Below are 17,382 nucleotides of genomic sequence, written 5' to 3' on the forward strand. Positions count from 1 at the left end.
GGCCCTTCAATCCAGGAGGACTATTTTGTGGCGCATACCGGAGGATGCATAGGTTCAGAGGGGGTGGATGTCATGATGTTATGAGGACACAGTGTGAAAAAGTATGGAATGCATCATCATCCAACTTCTTTATTGATCTAGTGAGTCGATGTGATCTGAGCCATTAGTACTGGTGTGAGTTGCATGGATTATCCGAAAATACTAGATTTTTGGATAATTTTGGCCTATTTTTTATATTATTTATTGTAAAATTTTGAAAAAGTTAGAAAAATCTTCTAGATTAGGAAAGCTAGTTGCTTTTTCAACCAATTAGGGGATTTTCACAAGAGGGACAAATTGACGAAATCGTGCACATCGCAATCATTGTAAACAGGCTGAGAACTGCAGATTGAACCAAAAGAAGAAGAAGGAGTGATCTAGAAGATCCGTGATCAGGTGTCCTGGGGTTTTACCCCCCCTTTCGGAGCCAACGGAGCCATTAGATTTGGGTTCCGAGCAACAGAGAAGGAGCTATAATTTTTATGCACGTTTTGTTCTACGAAGAAGCTCCATGAGATCTAATGCCTGGAGATTGCTTCTGAGTAGTGCGAAGATTCCAGGTTCTTTCAATACATATTGATTCAATTCATTGTGATTTGTCTTTGTAGTATTTACCACTTGGGTATTCTCTATCTTCTCTTCCATCTCCTATCTCTACTTCCTTCTACTTCTGATCCTTGGTGGATTCGACCTTTTGACAAAAACCCCTCCGACAACGTTGTCAAGCTCGCCATGCCAGACGTACAAAAGGATGTACGAAACATGTGGTTTATGTGGGGGATAAGCGGAAAGTTTCTAAGAACTTTTTGAGGGATGGTTTGCCCTTGCAAGTCCTGTCGATACCTGTGAACCCCACACTTTGAACATGTCTCCATAATCTCGTATTCTCCTCGAAACAGTATGCAATCATTGATGCATGCATGGATGCTGTTGTAGTCCATTCTAAGCTTTCATAAAACATGTCGCACATCATCACGAGACTCAGGCATGGTATTTGTAAGTGGTAATATATGATACTTCAGTAACTTGAAAAAAAATCATAAAACACCTTGAAAAAACACAAATGTTTTTAATGATAGTGCCGAAAAGAAATTAACAAAGCGTACGTACAAGGTACCTAAACAACTCGGTCACACTCGCATCACTCCACCTGTATTTTGCTTGCATACCTAGGAGTGCAACAATGTCTTCAGGTGAGATACTTGGCACCCATCATATAATGGTATGGATGCTTCCTCTCTAAGCGGATCAAAAGTCTCGACATCCATGGGCATCAATGCATCGATCATTGCCTCCATCTCAAGCTCCAAGATTGTAGGTAAGTCTTAGAGGCTGCCTGTCTCCTCTGGTATTGACGGTATAGATTGGGTAGTACCTTCCAAGTGGTGGATTAGCTCAGACACTCCATCCATCGCACGCCCATGAACTCTTCTAACTGGACACAAAGGGTGCACTCCTCCTTGGGACGAGACGTCACCTCCTTGGATAGAAAATTTGCCAGCCACACCCAATCTTTTTGTATATGGTATTCAATTAGCTTGCGAATACAATGCATGATTGATATAAATTTTTCTTACCGTTTGCTCAAAATCTAAGATCGCCTGATCAATTATCTGAGATTGAAACTCGCCGAAGCGTCGTACATGTTCTATAGACAATCGACGTTTTCATCTAATTGGCAGCTTACATTGAGAGTAAGGACATGGGACACGGTGATTAAGATATGTCTTGCGATCTTGAACATCATGACCTTCATCGTTTTCCATTTTGTCTATGTTACGACAAACAATTTGTTTTTGTTATCATTCTTTTTTTCTTTCTTAAATTGTTTGAGAAGGGATTTATTCTCTTGTAACTCAGCAAAAATTAACATATGTAAAGTCTCCACCCACCCACAAATTAACATATGTCGGAGTGTTTCATGTCTTGTGGTATTGCACCGGACCTCACCGCCACCACCACCACCACTACCACTACTACTACTACTACAAACAAGAAAAGAAAATGTTAAAGAACAAGAGCTTACCCTCTCTTTGTTTTTTATCCATTCACTCTCTTCTCTCCTTCCATCTCTCTCTCTTTTTCTCTTTCTTTATTATGTTGTTTGTTTATTCCCTCTCTCTCGTTCCTTCTTTCTTTTTCTCTTCCTCTCCCTCTCTCATTTCCTTTAACAAAACATCTCTCTCTCTCTCTACTACCAATTTCCTTTAACAAAACATCTCTCTCTCTCTACTACCACTATCACTACAATAAACAAGAAAAGAAGAAAAAATAACAACAACAACAACTACTACTACTACAACAACGACAACAACAAATAAGAAAACTAAACAACAATAAACAAGAAAAGAAAAAAAACTACTACTACTACTACTACAACAAACAAGAAAACTACCACCACCACCACCACCACCACCACCACCACCACTACTACTACTACTACTACTACTACAACCATGATTACGACCATGACTACAACTACCACAACAACAACAAACAAGAAAAGAAGAAATTAAACAACGACTACCACAAGAACAACAAACAAGAAAAGAAGAAATTAAACAACAACTACTACTACTATCACTACCACTACCACTACCACTACTACTACTACGACTACCACAACAACAACAAACAAGAAAATAAGAAATTAAATAACTACCACTACTACTACCACTACCACTACCACTACCACTATCACAACAATAAACAAGAAAAAAGAAAAGAAGAAATAAAACAACAACTACTACTACTGCTACCACTACTACCACAAAAAATTTAAAAAAAATAAAAAATAAAGAACCACTACTACTACTACAAACAAGAAAATAAGAAATTAAAGAACTACTACTACTACTACTACTACTACTACTACTACTACTACTACTACTACTACTACTACTACTACTACTACTACTACAAACAAGAAAAGAAGAAATTAAAGAACATGATCTTGCCCTCTCTTTGTTTTTTATTTATTCATTCTCCTCTCTCCCTCCCTCCCTCCCTCCCTCTCTCTCTTTCTCTCTTTCTCTATTATGTTTAATGTTTTCTCTCTCTCTCTCTCTCATTCCTTCTTTCCTTTTCTCTTTTCCTTTCCCTCTCTCATTTCCTCTCTTTCTCTCTCAATACATGATTTTTAACAAAAACAAGCAAAAGAAAATGAGAAAAAACAAAAACAAAGCAAGAGGAAATAATGCACTCATCGCAAAGGCCCCAGATGGACTCAGCGGCTCCTCTTCACCCTCCGTACACTTCCTCCTCTTCTTCACAAATGGCGGCAGCGGCGGTGAGAAGCTTTCCTTCTCTCTCTCCCTCTCCCTCTCAAATGCAAAATGCATTTCGCTCTCTCTTTCGTTTGTTCATGCAAAATGACGCGCTTGGGGTTCGACTTGCGTTTTTTTGCCTGAGTACCGTCGCTATTTGCATTGTATTTGCAACGCAAATAGCGACGCTACTAATTTACGTCAAAAATCGCCATCGCTATGTGCATGTATCCTTGTAGTGGAATGTCCTCAAAATTGGTCAATGGATGATTGAAAATGCCCCTCTCACTCTATTCAAATGGATGCCTAACTTTAACCCAATAACTAATAAGCCAGTGAAAATTTGATATGGGTGGAGCTCACTGATCTACCTAGGAATTTATGGCCTTTTGTTAAATCTCTCATAGTACCATTAGGAAAATTTTTAGGAAAACATCCAACTAATATAATCACACCAAGATGGTTTCTACTAGTACTAATTGAGATGGACCTCTCTCAAAGGATTCCCAACTTTCTGTTAATCACAGACACGAAAGGAAATGTCCTGGTCAAACAACCCCTAACATATACGAATCTTCCTAATGCATGTTTCAAGTGTGAGCTGGAAATTTTGATAATCCCACCAAATAAATGTTTAACACAATGAAGACGAAGAAAGAAAGGGGCTTGGTGCCTATGTTAAAAAAGAAAGATGGATCACTAGCTACAACCAAGGAAGACAATCTGGAAACAACTAGATTATTTTTTGAAGAAATCTTCTCCTCTCCTAGCAAGCAGTCCCAAGAGGCAATGATGGCAAGAGCCAAATTTGCCAGATTAAGACCTAGAGTAGTGCCCAACTCATTAGCTAATTATGGAGGCCAATCTCACAGAGATTGAGATTTCAGACCTCATAGATAGTCTATCCAATGGTAAAAGTATAGGTCTTGATGGGCTACCCAATGAATTTTTCAAAGAATACAAGAACTCACTAGTAATCCCACTTCTTAAGGTTTGGAAGGAGTTGGTGAAGTATGGTGCCCTAGCTGCAAACATTAATCAAGGGTTTATCAATTTGATTCACAAGCGAGAGGAAAGAGACAACCTATCTAATTGGAGGCCTATCACATGTTTGTCATGAGCCTACAAGGTTTTTGCCAACTTTGGCCAAATGACTTAGCCTCCCACCTTGATGGATGGTTAAGGAAAGAACAAAAAGGCTTCGTTAAAGGTAGGTTTATCCTCGATGCCATCATTAGCCTGTGGGAAGGGTTTGAGTATACCCATAAGAAGAAATAATATTTTATTTTCTTCAAATAGATTTTGATAAGGCGTATTACAGGTTGGATTGGTGCTCTGTACTTCAGCCCCTACAAGATATGGGACTTGAATATTCATAAAATATGTAATCACATTATTTGGGAATGCTAGTGCCAAAGTAGCCATAAATGGGGAGCTCTCTGCCTCATTCCATCTGTATAGATCCATAAGGTAGGGCTGTCCCCTAGCCCCCTACTCTTTGCAATAGCCTCAAATGCATTGGATTGGTTAATCGAGGAAGAGCTTAAAGAAGGAAGGCTAATAGGTATACATCTCCCTAACAATAGAGAGATGGTGCTTAATTAGCTCACAGATGACATGAATGGAACAGTTAATAATGACCCATCATTCATAGAAGATTTTTGGAGATGCATCCATGAGTTTTGTCTTGCCTCAAGGTCAGTTGTGAATCCTAGTAAAACATGTATTAAGACACTCATTAATCCTCTACCATTGTGGTTCTTAGATACAGGTAGCAAGGAATTGGAAGAAGGAAAGGTATTCATGATCCTTGGAATTCCCATGGGATTTGGTGTATCCCTAAAGCAGTGCTGGGAATGTGTGCTAAACAAAGTCAAAAAAAAGTTGGAGTACTTGAATGAACTGCAGTGTTCATTCAACACACGATGGTGCTAAAATATATTCTAATACCTTCAACAACATACTTTTTAGCCTATTGGAAGCCTTCCAAATCTAGACTGAAACAGCTGGAGTCATTGGCCAGAAATCTATTATGGGTAGGCAACAGTGAACAATTCAAAATACCGAAAATGGCATGGGAGGATTATATCCTCCCAAAGGAGTTGGGAGGTCTAAGACTCCTGATTATGGACAGAATAGCCACCAAGATGGCTACAAAGTGGATTCCCAGCGCATTCCTTCATGAACATGAAGACTAGGATGTGCTAATCATGCGTAGTTATTGGAAATTATCACTAATCAATTATTTGAGGTGGAAGGAGTTGGACCTTATTATAGTAGCATTCAACCAAGTCAGGGTGTGCATCAAAGAATGCTCAGATTTGATGAGAAGTATTTGGTGTTCATGGCTCTCCCTCAAAGATCAAATTGGAATCTCTCCAAACAGTAACTTTACACTCTCTTGGAGTGCCTCTGACTCAATTTGGTTCAGTATATTCCATGGTATAGTTGAGGAGGACAAATTTCCTCTTGCTCACAAGATTTTCAAAAAGGGAATTAGGAAATGGGCTAACTTGTGGGACTACAATCTAGGAGGGTGGAAGGATCTGGATGCTCTAGATAATCAGGTTTATCTTTCAAGGGATGAACATACTCTCCTCCAACAAAGGATAATTTTCTTGGGGGCTCATTTATGCCGGCCAATTCAACTGAATTATGAGTTCAACTGTAGAGGCATCCGCTGGCTAAATGATAAGCCATTACTACCTATCCAAGAGAAAAAGGAGTCACTTGCTAGGATTGTTAATAAGCTAAACAAAAGATGGCACCTAAACTGGAACCAACATAAGTGGATATACAAGTTTACCATGATCTATCTACCAAGCATTTAGCCAAAGCAATCCTGCCTATTGTGGCTTATATAGTTGAAAGCCATATGGACTTGTTCAAGAGCTGAAAAAATGGGGATAGGATCAAGCTTATGTCCTTGATGTCATCATGAGGAAGAGATCATCATCCATTTGTTTTTTTCTTGCAAGCACAATAGGAATACCCTCAACTCAATTCAATAGATGATCTCTCCCTTTCACCCCTCGACTATCACATGGAAAGAATTAATTCTTGGTGAAATCTATGTATTGCATCCTATAATATGGATTTGGATACGCAGCTTAGTACTATGGAAAATTTGGTTATGTAGAAATAAAAAGGTTTTTGAACATGTAATGGTGGACCCAATGTATGGCTTTAAAGAAGACTTTTGGTTGCATGCTAGGAAGAAAGGAAAGTAGTTGGCCAAAGACTGCAGTAAACATCCATTTGCCTGCAATAAGAAAAAAATATGATCCGTATGAAGGCTTGGGATTCAAAACGAGGAAGGTCCTTATCCATGAAGAAAGAAGAAGGAAGATGGAGCGCTAGGAAGCCTGGTTCTTAGCCATGTTTGAAAAACCTACTCTCGATACACTCAATGTAATGGAAAACAGAGCCAAGGAATGAAATTGTATGTAAAAAGCTTGTCTAATAAGTCAAAGGACAGACTCTTGATTTACTCCAATGATGTAATACCCCTCTTTTTTTACCTTTACTAATACAACTTATCGTTTCCACCAAAAAAGGAAGAAGAAGAGGATAGTCCAATTGTGCTTAATCATGTTGAAAATGAAGAGTTTGAGGATGGTAATAAGTTCTCTTTTTGTTTTTGAGGACAAAAACATTTTGAGTGGGGACGAGATAGTAATGAATGGTAAATATTGATATATGTAATCAATATATACTTGAGTAATACTAACACAATTATAAGATATAAGAGTCGTTATTTTCACATAATCATTCAACAAAATAAGTAAATAAATGTATATATATCCCCACATGAGCAAGAAGATAACAAGAACTAAGAGTGGCCTTATATCTTAAGATAATTGGACCTATCCTCTCAAAAATGAAGAGAAGCTTAGTATACACAATCCCAGTCCCCTTCCTATATACCTCGTGGTTGAAGTCTGTGCCACTTATCAAACCTCTTCTTGTTCTTGATTCTTGCAGTTTTTAGCTTTTCCATGGCTGTCTCAATGTCTTCGGGCCTTCTTTCTAACTGTCGAATGTGTAGGATCAGCAACTCTTCTCTAGTCAAACCTTCTGCCCATGGTAACACAATCCGAGGAGCAATAGTCTCCTCAATAGGCATGATTGGTTGTTGTCCATACATTAATTCAATAGGCATATACCGTGTAACTACACTATGAGTGGTCCTATCAGCCCACAAAGCAAAGGGTAACATTCTTTGCCACTCTTTCATCCTGTCCTTGCATTACTTTGCTAATGCCTTAATGATAGGCTGATGACCCCTTTCACTTTTTCCATTTGCTTCAGGATTATAAGCTAAAGTTAAAGCTAGCTGAAGACCCAATCATAAAAAGAAGTCACAAGGCTCATCCACATCCAATTCTCCTATATCATCAACCACTTTACCAACACATCCATACCTACTTAAGACTTCTTCCAATAGGAACATGCAAACTACTTGAGTAGTCTTTGTACTAAGAGCTCAACCTTCCACTTGATTTGTCAAGTCTTCTCATGCAAGCACAAGATATTTTATATTCCATAAATTTGTAGGCATAATAACTAAATCAACTACCCATTTGTAATGCATAGACAATGGATAAGTCGGTTACAACCCATCCTTATGCTTTACCATGGAATACATTTGATAAACACTGCATGATTCCACATAATGCTCCACATCTTTATACATGTTTTGCCACCAATACTTCTCTTTGATCTTGGCAAATGTGCCCCGAAATCCTCTATGTCCATCCCATAAGCTTTCATGAAACTCCTGCATCACTTGTTGTTGAGAAGCCCTATCTCCCAATACACGTACTAGAGTTTCTCTCTTTTTCTTTGCATACTTCCATAAATATCCATCTTTCAAGAAAAACCCATAAGCTTTTATTTTAATCCTTTTGAATCTAGTTTCACACCACTCAGCCTTCTTTGTCATCATAAGGCCGAGATATTGGCCTATTTTCAGCCAATCATCCTCATGAATTTCTTCCAAAAAAAAATTTCTCACTGAAGCATGACAATGTTGATGCTTTTTCTTTGTTGCCCATCTCTTCTTTGTGGGGGCTAAAAGCTCATTTCTTACTGTTGAAATCCATGTTTCAACTATTGTACCTATTGTATTTGCTATTATGACAGTTGTACCTACATTTTTCATATCTGTATCTAAAGTAACATCAACTTCATACTCATTCCTTGCTGTCATAAAGTCATATTCAGCACCTATCATGTCGTCCTCTTTATCTTCCATCAACTCCTCTTCATCTTCAAACCTTGCATGTGAGTCACGGGGTTTTCTCTACTTGCAATATATTGAAAAGCAGGGTTAAGGGACTTAATATATGCAATCCACAGTAACATGGTAATATTAGGAGTTGAGAATTTCACTATCATGCCCAAAAGAGGTAGATAATCAATCTCTACCACTACATGAGCTTCTATAAAATATTCCCTATCACACTTAAGGGTTGTCACTACACCCCAAAGCTCTCTTTTGACTTGAGAATATCGTCGTTGTTGTTCATTGAGGACCTTTGCTCCAAATCGAATGGCATACCTATTCCCATTAGCATCATCTTGACCCACTGTCCAACCAATGCCAATTGGACTTGTATCCATGGTGAGAATGATAGACTGCCCATTCTCATATTTTCTCTCTTTAGTGTTGGAGTTGAAATCAATAAGCTCTTTAACTTTTTGAACTACCTTTATATCTGAACTCCCTTCGTATGTTGTTCACCCCACCAAAACTTTTGCCATTTTCTCGAGAGCTGATATAAACTCTCAACCACATGAGCAAAATGCAGAAATCCATGTCAAGTAAAAGACACATGCACCCAAAAATCTTCTTACTTCGGATATATTCGAATATGTCTCTCACATCCTGCTTATGGTATCAATCTTCATTGGCAAGGGCTTTCTTTCGTATGGTCCATACATGTGCCCAACAACCAATACTTTCTCTACTCCAAAATTGACTTTTCCCGTGATAAAGTCAAATACACTCCCTCAAGATGGCTCAAAATGCTGTCACAAAATCAACAATATGATCAGCCACAAATCTTCTACATCCTTGCTCATTTAGCTCTTCATTCTTCTCATGGATATCACACCCTTTTATTGGCACATCATCAAGAAAGGGTAAGATTGATTGAGGGATATACTCCCTCAAAACTTTATGGATAGCATTCATCATATGTGTCACTGAACTGTGGAAGCGTACACATCCTAACCAATCTAAGCAGTATCTTCATGGTAGCGATATCCTGGCTTTCTAATGTAGGCTCAAACTAATCATATCCTAAATATAAATCTCCCATAGAGTAAATTGCCTTGCCTGCAAATGCTTCTACAAATTTATCCACTATTGATCCAACATTCCTTATGGTGACCTTATCATCTGGTTGTAAATCATGTATAAACCTCAAAGAACCATTCTTCTTTGGAAAAGTAAACCACTGATTTGAATATGGAGTTGAAGAGGGCTCCAAAATCCGCATCTTGATCTTCTCGTTCAAAAGCTCTAGCAACTTAGGCAAATATGCCTGAGGTACTAGAATAGGCTTTAAATTCCATGGCACATGAGGTACTGTAAAGATCACCATTGGTGCAACTATGGTTGGATCAACACATCCAATTTCATCTAGCAGAAATGCAAAGGCTTTCCCATGCCTTGCCAACATCTACAAGAAACAAGCTCTTTCTATAGGCAAAAGAAAGCTCATATAGCCGATTTTCATCTTTTGCAAAGTTTCAGTTGTAAATTTATGTCCTACTCCATGTGGATTTCACAAGCTAGGCTATTGAGACACTTTTTCAGCCAACCCATCACTTTCAGGTGGTAAAGGCAAAGCCACATGCTTAATCTTCTTTGCAATTGTTATGTACTTCGTATCCACCCTTGCTTCAACCCTATTTTGCAACCCATGTTGCAGCCCATAACATTCATGCTCAGTAAACTCTTGAATGACTTCACACATCTCTACACACAGTATCAACATAGATAACTTCTTTTTCAGCCTTGTTTTGAGCATTATTACTGCAAAAATTTCAACCATAGTATCCACATCAACCAGCCCTAAAATGCCTTCATTTGTAGCCATCAAACATATGTCTTCAGCTCTTTTTCAGCACAACCAACATATTTCCTTTCAACCCTACACATGGTTGAAATATTCTTAAAGTTGCCAAGACTATATGCTGTCCATTCCTATAATCCAAACACAATCATAGTTTCCCCCTTTCTTGGAGGCATAATTATCTTCCGAGAGGCACTACCATAGCCTCCACTTACAGTAGTGTTGTCTAAAAACCCTTAAATTCTCGTGCATTAGGTGGCATAGGATTATCCCAATTGCGGGGATGATTCACACAAACAATGAGAAACTGTACCGCCTTTGTATTGTCTTTACTTTGTACCCGAGTATACAATGAACCATCATCCGTAGCTTTTGTTTCCAATCTTGATTCTGAAATATAGGGCTACCCCAAAATCACTGGATAGCTACATGAAACTTGCACAAAAAAATGATATTCATCCCTAACATCTCCAATCGTTACGGGTACATTCGAACAAGCTGCATAAAGATCCCCTAATGAATTGTTGGCTACCCACATGCGCCATTCCGGATCTACATCAATTGGCCAACCTCCATTCTCATTCAAACTACATGCCATAACATTGATTTTGGAACCACGATCCAAGAGAGTTATGCAAGGCATCTCTCTTTCTCCCACTTTAACAATTGTCTCCGTTGTAGCATAAGCCCAATGCATTTGTGAATAATGACTACTTGGAATAAATTGAACATCTTCTTCTTCATGTAGTTGTTGATGGACATCCCCATTATACATAGCCTTCTCTCTATGCTTACTGCTGCCCATAAGAACAATTTCAACCATAAGCTTATTGTCTACACTCCCATTTAGCCCATTTTCAATATCAGCCTGCTCCAAAACAACATTACATGCATCATTATACTCTCTTTGAATTTGTTTCTCTATGTCATTGTCAACTTGCATCAATGCTTGCAAAACTTCACCAGTAAACTGTCTTTTTTGTTTTAGCATACCAATGATTGCATCATGAAATTTACGCTTTGCGATTTGAAGAGCTTCACCAAGTGTGAATTCCACTCTACTGCCAAGTATGCGTTCTTCCAATACTTTTTTAAGGTTTGTGGTAATCTCAAGATCCAATTGTAGCCTGTAACCGGGCTACTTGCCCCATTTCTTCCCTTCTTGTTTCTTCTCTTGAGATGCATCCTCCTTAACATGCTCAGGTATGCCTTTTTTAGCCTCTTTCTCTGCTGCTCCATTTTACTTCGTGTTATGCATTTAGATGGGCCTGAAGAGGAAGGACTAGTAATGTTCTCATCTCTTCTTCTCTTTTCTTCCACAAGAGCTTCTTGATTATGAACCTTAGCCAAATAAGTATAGGTTGAAAATGAATCTAGTGGTGCACTGCATCCTGTTCTTCCTCGTATACTTTGACTTGCATTAACAAATTCAAACTTTGTCGTTTTGCCATTTTCCATGCAATCTAATGCTTGCATCCAAATGCAAGATTTTGCTTCAGCCATGCCTCATTTATGAGCTTCATCAGTCCATTCAATTCTCAACCCATAAGTGGTTGCATCTATGGCAACAAATATTGTCCTTGTATCCATCTCTTCCAACCTCTTTTGCATGCCACAATTTCCAAAATTTGGCTCTATTGGAAGACCAATTTCTATTGCATGTATTTTACCATCTCTCCAAAAGACTAACCTTTTCGCTTCTATTTCAAAGTAGGTTGTACAGTCTCACTTTTTATATTGTAAAATGTGGCACCAAATGCATCTTCTCTTGTATCATTCTTTATATGGCCTTTGGATTCTGTTGCCCAACCCTTCTCTTCTACCTTGACATCCAATTTTTTGATCTTTGTATTGATTTCTGTCAAATTCAGCCTCAAAACACGCATGCCCTTGATTAATTCATCCACAACATCACCTTTAAGAACTAGACCGACATGTATAGCCGGTTGTTCCACCATAGCCACAGGCTCCTTGGCTACAATTTTAACCCCATTTTGAGCTAGTAGGTGTAGTATATCCCATCTTAATTTTGTCTGCTCTCTCTTTACCAACATATGTAGTGCCTCAGTTACATTAGTCCAATCTAATTTCAGCCCCTTTTCAAAAGAGGCATATTCTAAACGATTAGTTAGCTTCTCCTACAAAATAGGATCTACAACCTTAAAAACAAATCAATTTTCTAACTCTCCAATGATTCTTGCTCATGGGCATCCAACTGCGCATACTGACTTTAAAATTCATAGAGCAAAGTTGTAGCAGCCAACCCTTTATTGGGTTTTTCAATTCAATATGTAAATGTTTTTAAATTATCAAGCTTGCATCTTCAAAGAAAAATTCTTCTCTCAAAGCTTTCTTAAAAGCTACCCAATCAACATCTCTTCTATATAGCTCATTAATCTGATCATGCAATGTATTCATGGCCAAACGAGAGAAATATTGACTCCATGCATATTGCGATACCCTAAGAAACAACATAGCAGCCAACCCTTTATTGGGTTTTTCAATCCAATATGTAAATGTTTTATAAATTATCAAGCCTGCATCTTCAAAGAAAAATTCTTCTCTCAAAGCTTTCTTAAAAGCTGCCCAATTAACATCTCTGCTATATAGCTCATTAATCTGATCATGCAATGTATGCATGGCCAAACGAGAGAAATATTGACTCCATGCATATTGCGATACCCTAAGAAACAACATCTTTTATTCATACATTTGGATGAAGACTGAAACATTTTGATCCTTAAACTGCTTCAATTCCTATCCCACTACCTGCAATGCATTCACAGCTAATGAATCAATTCTTTCAACTTCCTATCGAGTTTGCATCTGTTGTTGTAACAATAATTACTCTTGTTGTTGTTGCTGCAACAAAGCAATCATCTGTTGTAAAGCATTACCACCACTTGAACTTGTAGAACCTTCCATCTTTACACACATGTAGCTGACTTTTACGTCGGGCTCACCACTACTGGAGTGTTTGGGGTCGAAATTCTACCATAGGGGTAAGAGACAGTAGGGTGAATGGAGATTCAGGGTGAGCAGTAGACAAAAGAGAAGGGGATTAAAGAAATAGGAGATATAGAAGAGAATTGGTAGAGGTTAACCCAGTCAAATTATTTTACTATCCTATCATACATGGAAGACATTAGCTCATAATCATATCTCATAACCGAATACATCCAAACAAGGGAGGATTAAAGCCCAAGACACATTGAGAGAATAGCCCAGCTCATACAAAAATACATAACATGATCCATGATCCATGTTGTTGTCGTCCATTGACTGTTATAGGTATTCACATCAAAAGTACATATAGCTTCAATCTAATAGGGGTAGTGTTAACCCCAAAGTCGAGATGGCAGAAAAAGGAAGGAAAAAGCAAAAAAAAAAACATGGAAAAAGAGCAAAGACATGCAGGCGACCTCCAAAGCTAAGCCGGGGCAAAAAGCGTAATTTTAAATGAAGGGTGTCTCAAAAAACTCAGAAAACTCTTGTAAAAGAACGCCAGGCTCCCTCCTGTGCCAATTGTAAAATACTAGACGGTTGTAGGCTAGAGGCATAAGGCTAGAAGAGGGAAATGGAAAAAAGGCATTGCCACAAGGGCCGGTCATGTAAAAAAGGGATGGGTGCCCATGGGATTTTAGGGTTTGTATATATAAAGTTCAAAAAGTGAATGAGAGCTCATTCTTTTGGTGTGTGGCTAACAAGAGCTCTCTTCTTCTTCTCTTCTCCTCATCTTCTTGCTTGTGTGTGCTCTTGAGAGAGGGAGTGTGAGAGTGTAAGGGAGTGAGTGTGTGAGAGTGAGGTATTAAGAGGGTGAAGCTCTTCACCATCTCTTATTTTCTTCTCTTCTCTTCTCTTTTCTTGCGCGTGTGGCTATGGAGGATGGAGCTTGGAGATGGAGGAGACTTGAGGATGCTTGAGCTCGCATCTAGGATCGTGGAGCTACCAAGGTGTGTGAGAGAGGAGGCAACTAGTATCGACATCAAGGTAAGCTCACTACACTCATAGGATCGACGGCGCGTCGGCTAGGTGAGAGATAGCCATTAGAGCTCGCTTGAAACGCTTGAAGCAATAAGCAGTTCGTGGGTCTTGGCGGTTAAGCGAAGGATCCCACATTTTGGTTCCATTGCCGAGACCAACAGATTCAAGCTTGAGCACTTGCGCGCCTCATATCAAGCATCAAAGTAAGGGATTCATCCCCGAAACGGAGCTTGAGATAGGTAGGAAGTTTGGGTGTTTTTGATCTTCAAAACAAGTAAGTATTTTGGGATATTTTGTTTGTTGGATGATTGAGAAACATGGAGAAATTATTTCAGTTTTTTGCTTTCGATTCTTGTTGCATTTAGAGTAGGTTAGGATTAGGAAATCGCACCAGAGAAGGGTAAGGTTTACTGTTGCAAAGCAGGGAAAAACAGGGCAAAAATCGTGCAAAACTTGGTAAAAAGCTCGCTTCTGAGGCCTAAGATCGGCAAGTGAGTGATTGGGGGCACCAACACTATACCGGGGAAGGGACATAAGAGCCAAGAGGCCAAGGTAGAGCTCATTTGTGACCATTTCAGTGAGAGAGAGAGAAAGAGAGAGATAGAGAGCCATCGCACGATTCGATCCAATCGCACCATCGACGAGCCTACTGCTCTATTCAGGTATACGAATCCCTTCCCCTATCCCCCTAGATAGGATCTGGAGATTTATGCTTGCCACGATTGATTAAATTGCAAGAACCGAGCGAAATCAAGCTCTCGCTATCGACGTTGCGCTGCGTTCGGCCCATCCGAGCGGTCACTTCTTGGTCGAGTCCAAGAATCGGCCCTTGGCCCTCTTTCGCTCGGCCCACTTGGCCCAGAACCCTAATCGGCCCTAGACCCAGACCTACTCGGCCCGTCCGAGTCAACCATTGGGACCATCGACCTATTCGGCCCTCGGCCACGTGTCATACTCGGCTCTCGGCCCAAGTGTCTCGGCTCGTCCGAATTGACCACTCGGCCCATCCGAGCCAACCTGTTCGAGCGACTTCGTTCGAGTCTGCGCCTCGGCCCGTTCAAGTCTACCATGTCCGAGTCTCGAATTCGGCCCTTGGCCCATGTACCTCGGCCCGTCCGAGTGACCCACTCGGACCCTACAATTCGGACCAGCTGGGTCAAGTGAAATTTTTTATAATATTCTCAGAAATTTAACCTAACCCAGCTGGAGCTCAGTAGTGCAAACTGTCGAAAGTCCTTTTGACGCTTGAACTTGATTCTGACACATGGAATAGGCAGAATCGTAGAGAGCAGCCGCTTGGCAGCTTGAAGTAGGCAGCAGCGAAACCCAGAGACCTAGACGCAAAGCGCTGAGCAGTTAAAACCTGATTGGCCAGGAACAAATGAGGCGACATACTAGAAAGACCCTGAACCCTGTCAAGGTGGCCAGAAAATTGACCAACAAGCCTATCAGGCCCGAAACAAAGCGGGAGTGCATAAGACGCTTCAAGATTGTTTGCTGCACTCACCTTGAATTTTCGCACTTGAATCCACTTAAAGAAATTGAAAGCCTGGTTGAGCACAAGTGTACGAGAAGCGACATGCACGCTGAGTGACTATAAATTGAGGATTGTATTCAATAATTGAAGGAACTCACTCAGATAAACCACTCAAGGAACCCACCAGTAAGGGAGGACCTAAGACGTAGACAAACCATCAACGCACGAAGTAGGACCAAGCATGTGGCGTCAATGACGTGGATTTGACAAATCTACTTAACCTGATCGATAGCTTGGCGGAGCACGACAACGGGACTATGGCAGAAGAAGGCTCAGACCATAGGTCTAATAAGGAACTCGACTTAAACGTCTTTCCAAAGGCTGGTCAGCGGCTATGATGCACTCGCCCGGTATGAGCATCGCGACAGGACAGCAGACGCTATCATCGCAGACCTAGAAGAAGAGAGGAAACTAGCCCGCAAGGCTTTGCAAAGCATAATCGAATACAATAGAGACCAGTAGGCTAGGAGCCAAAGGTAGAGCACGGAGTTGCGCAAAGTACAGCGAGTGCTGAACTTGGCAGGAAGAAACCGAACAGATCATGAGAAAGCCCTAGAAGGAGACTTGACGTTGAGCGATCTTCTCATGAAGCGGCTACTAGATAATACGGCAGCAGAGCAAAGTGCTGTGGCACTAGCGACATCTCTGCTCGTAGAATTAGGAGCGAACCAAGGCTCAAAGATCCAGTCTAAAATCCCTATCGTTGCCAAGCAACTCGACAAATACCAACCCCACGATGATCCATACAGCTTTGTAGAGCAGTTTGAGTAAGTCTGCGAAGCCAACGGCCTCAACAACCTGACTCAACACTCTCAAGCGTTCGAGCTCTGCTTAGGTGACAAGGGAATGACTTGGTATACAAGCCTAGATGCCGCAGAACAAGCCAATTTCAGTGGCCTCAAGGATCTCTTCATTAAGAGATTTGCCGAGCCTGGATACTTCGACAATCTACTAGTACAATTGATGAACATCAAGCAGAAAGAGAAGGAGAACATTCACGACTACGTAACCCATGTGATAAGTCTCTTCAAGAGAATCCCTATGGGCAAGCGACTAACTAAAAGAGCAATTTCGACTATATTCATCAGTGGAATTTGAGATGAGGAGTTATATAAGGCTTTGGTAGGCAATTCGAGCTTGCAGCGAGACACGCTAGCTAGAGTGTTTGAGAAAGCCATCAGAGTCGATGATCAACTGAAGGAGCGGAGGTCCAGGAGCTCGAACCTAGAAGAGACCAACTCGTGAAGCTCAGAGGGAGCGTCGACCTCTAGTGAGCGATCAGTCCCATCATCCCAAGATAAGGGGAAGGCCACCGAGACAAACCAAGACTTGGCTGATGTAAAGATGGAGTTAGCCAGGTTGCAAGACATGTTGAGACGACCAACGCGCCCACACGTCCAATGTGTGTATTGTGGTGGAAACCACTTGCTAGCCGAGTGTCAAGACCCTAGGTCAAGACCTTGTGCTAACT

The sequence above is a fragment of the Lygodium microphyllum genome, chromosome 8, assembly GCF_053477565.2.
Source record: "Lygodium microphyllum isolate KBCC chromosome 8, Lygodium_microphyllum_v1.1.10, whole genome shotgun sequence".
Classification (NCBI taxonomy): domain Eukaryota; kingdom Viridiplantae; phylum Streptophyta; class Polypodiopsida; order Schizaeales; family Lygodiaceae; genus Lygodium; species Lygodium microphyllum.